The following is a 4185-nucleotide window of genomic DNA, read 5'->3' as shown; positions in this document are numbered from 1 at the left end:
CTAAGGCTGTAGAGCAGACTCATTTAACTCTCTCTAAGTGGTCTCAGTGCCTCTAAATCGGACAGAACACCACATCCAGAAAGTATGTGGGTTACACTTACATTAAAGTGTCACATACACATTTATGTAATACTGAAAAGCCAAATCAATCACCCTGACCCTTTAACAGAATTGATCCATTCTCAAAATAACAGAATAAACAAACCAATACCCCAATCCACCTCAAAGCTCCACCTCATCCTCTCTGTATCCCTTTCCCAAATGCCGGTGACAATAGATGGTCCTTGTAGCATGCTCTAAAGGTAAAACCAAAGTATGTTCAACTCAAACATATCTGCTGAACGCAGCTGTCGCAGGGATATAAGGAGAGAGATGCACTATATCAAGAAGGGGGTTTCAGGCTATATGGGTCAAAGTCAACACTTTAAATGTTACCTGAAAGCCAACGATCAGACAGTGCAGCTCATGGAGTAAAGATGCTGTATACTCCCAGTGAGATACTTCATCCCATAAGCAAGAAGCTGTATTCTCACCCACTTTACGTTTCTGATGAGAATGAAGGTGTAATCCCATAAAGAAGTCTGATCTCAGTAATAACAAAATGGATTACACTACCAAATTCTTCAGCTAAAAGAAAATACTGGATTCTTCTGACCCATTATAAATGGCAAAAATGATACGTCTGCTGTTGCTTCTTACTAGTATAAAACCAGTTGCTCTTCTAACCGCACCCCAGATTATGAAATCAGGCAATGAGTGGCAGATGTATACCCACAATCAAAAGTGCAGATATAATCTGAACCATAGATTTTGGGTTTTTTTTTAACGCAACCTACAATAATCACTTCCATCATATCTGAATTAAACTTCAACCAGCAGGCTCTCATCCATGCCCCAGTCTCTACCAGATAGGATAATGCGTTCAACCACTCCCATTGGACTGATTGAGATAGAAATATAAATCTGTGTGCAGTGAACATACTGAGAGCACTTCAAAGCATGCCTCCTCATTAGCCCATTAAAGCTTCATATATACTGGGAGCAAGAGGGATGATAAGATCACCCCCATAGTACCGCAAATGACAGAACCACAACAGTGAATCAACAATTTCAAAATAGTCAAGATTAGAAGTCATCATGGCCTTTAAAAAAGATTTTCAGAGTCAGAAAGGAAAAGAGTGGATTGATTTTGGATAAAATGTCAAAGGAAATACATCCTGGATTTAGTGAGGGCATCATTATGGAAGGAGGTGGAAAGAAATGAGACTTAAAGCTTGAGGGGCATGGAAAGTAGTAAAATTGCCAGCAGAGTGGGGGGCTTGGGAGGAATGATGACTTCAGTTTGACACATTAAGTTGGAATTTGCTGGACTTGCAGAGATGTACGATTCACAAAAATGAACATATAAGGTCGGTGAATTCTATACCCTATGTTATGCAGGAGAATAAACTAGATGATCATAACAGTTGCTTTTCAAGCTAAGTGAATAATCTACTTTTCAGCTTGGTGATCAAACTGAAAAAAAAAAGGGAGGAACAAGTTTCTAATTAAAAACTCCCCCCCCCATTTTTTGGGTTGATTTGAAACAACATTTTCAAAACAAAATGTTGATTTGAAACAAAATTATCAAAGGTGTTAATTTTGAATCAACATTTTCTTTAAAAAAACATTGTTTTGAAACAAAATGTCAAAATTAAACATTTCAGCATTTCTAAAATATTTTCTCCCTGTTTTTTTTCTCCCAAAACTATTTGCTGAAATCAACCTGATTTGATGAATAGTTCTGTTGCTCCAGAAAATGCATATTTTGCAGTTTTCTTATTTGTGAACAAATTTCCCCAGTTCTAGTTCCTTTTGTCCTTAAATATTTAGGAATGGAATTGGCTGGAAGGTGCAATGAAACACAGAACATAATCTTTAAAAGTGAAGGGAATGTTTTTAAGCCATATGAAACACAATGCATATTTTCAGGATTGTCTGCATAATTTGTATGTTTGGTCCCAGTATTCTGTACTCAATGCATGAAGTAGGTGCATTTAGGTTAGTATGGCAGATTAAATCTTCCCTTTGCTTCTGGTTAAAAAGTGTTAATGGGAGAAGGAGCTTGCCATCAGTTTTTTGTACATCATCACTACTTCCATTTCTGTCTCTGTCTCTCACACACACACACACACACCCTGACCTTCCTCTCGCTCTTCTCCTCTCCAGGTAATGCCAAGATTACTAAGAGTCACACGGACAAGGTCACAATACTGATCAGAATCACACACAGAACAAATGGAAGTTAAAAAAAAAAGAGAAATAAAAAGGTTTGAGGAGGAGAAAAGTACACAGGGGAGTTGATTCACATGTGGTAGGGAATCACCAGTCAATAAATACAGGCGAAGTAATTGAAACAAAAGAGTATTACTTCTGTTTATTGCAGATTCCAGATGTTGAGATCTATTGGTCAATCTCAAATTAGAGAGCGCAAATTAGCATACATTCATTAATTTAAGAGTCATTATCCTAAAAGTCAATTGTACATCACTTAGCAAGTCAAAAGTTCCCTGAGCATTATGATTCAGTCTTAAATTAATGTTAAGCTCATCACTAATGTATGTTGTTCATTAAAATATCAACAGGGACAACTCAGTTAATTAAAATTAGCATACCCTTCCTCTGATTTTCAGTCATGTGATCAATCTTTCTCAAAGGGATAACAGTGTTTGGTACCCCAAGTCACTGTACATTATCAAACTTCAGACAGTTTATCTTACAGCATGGACCATTAAAGAAGCAAATACCTTTCCTGCCTTAGGATCTGAAAGCCTGGCAGGGACCATTGATATCTGGATAATAAGCTTCAAGGATTGTCATTCTGTGTGTCACTCTGAAGACTATTATGTCCACTGAGTCAGCATGAAGTGATGGAAACAGGTACAGTAAGGCACCTTTCTATGCCACACCAAGGTTTGAGACCTTTGTGATTTTGGAGATAACTCAACCAATCACCACCCTTATTCTACAGCTAATTTACATGCAATAGGTTCCTGTGTTTGTAAGAGGAAGACTGCACAGATGGTGGATTATTTCATCCAACTGCCACCCGCACAAATCAGCACAATCTACCACCACAATCCTGCCTAGACACAAACCAACACAACCACCCAAACAACATAGCCAGCATACAAACTCATTCCAAACAAACTTAGTCCCTCTCTGCATCACACTCTCCTCAACTGCCACATCCACAAATCAACACAAATCTTTCAGAATTGTCATTCTGTTTGTCACTTTGAAACCTAGAATATGTGTTGAGTCAGTCTGAAGTAATGAAAACACTGCAAGCATAGCTGAGAGCTCTGTTTGTTTCTAATACCACCAGGTTCTGAGATCACTGGGCCTGTGAGAACCAAATGAAATGTCAGAGTCCAAAGATTCTGTGGAAGTTGAAATGCAAAAACTAATCACAGAAATTCTGTAACAAAGAGACGATTGTGCCTCCAGCCAGGGGTCAGCTCTGTGCACAAACTTTGGGGAACATGTACAAACAGCAACATTGATCATTACAACACAGCACATGGAACCAAGAACCCCCACTGCCAATTTTTGGCTTTTTTTAAATCACAGAAATTTACAAATTTCACACGTGTGACAGTACAGGCTACTCCTTTCAGCTATTTTACAGTATATCTCCATCTTCCATTTCATACAACACACAATCCCAGAACAGTAGTTTACCGTACTGCCACATATATTCATTCTGGTCATTCTAAGTAAAACTGAAAGGCATTCACAATGGTAATTACAGCTGGGTGAATTTTTTCATGTAAATAGGGTTTTTTGCCAAAAAATACAGATTCAGGTTGACCATTACCATTCATGATTTTGTGTTGAATTCAGCAAATAGTTTTGACATTTAAAAAAAATTATTTTTCATTGCAGGAAAACTTTTTTTTTTTAATTTACCTAAATTTAATTATAAACCATTAAAACCATTTAAAAAAACCCAAAATAAACTGGTTTTTTTCTTTAACCCAAATCAATTTTTTATTTTTCATTTCACCAAGAAGAAATTATTTTTTTTGTTGTTTCAGTTTGATCTGACATTGGGTTTTTTTTTTTTTCCGGTTCAACCACTGAACCAAAAAATTAATTATTTATCCAGTCCTAGTGATAATGTCCCTTCTGGCATCTGCACTG

Source organism: Mauremys reevesii, linkage group 2 (assembly GCF_016161935.1).
Source record: "Mauremys reevesii isolate NIE-2019 linkage group 2, ASM1616193v1, whole genome shotgun sequence".
Classification (NCBI taxonomy): Eukaryota; Metazoa; Chordata; order Testudines; family Geoemydidae; genus Mauremys; species Mauremys reevesii.
This window is presented reverse-complemented; position numbering follows the sequence as displayed.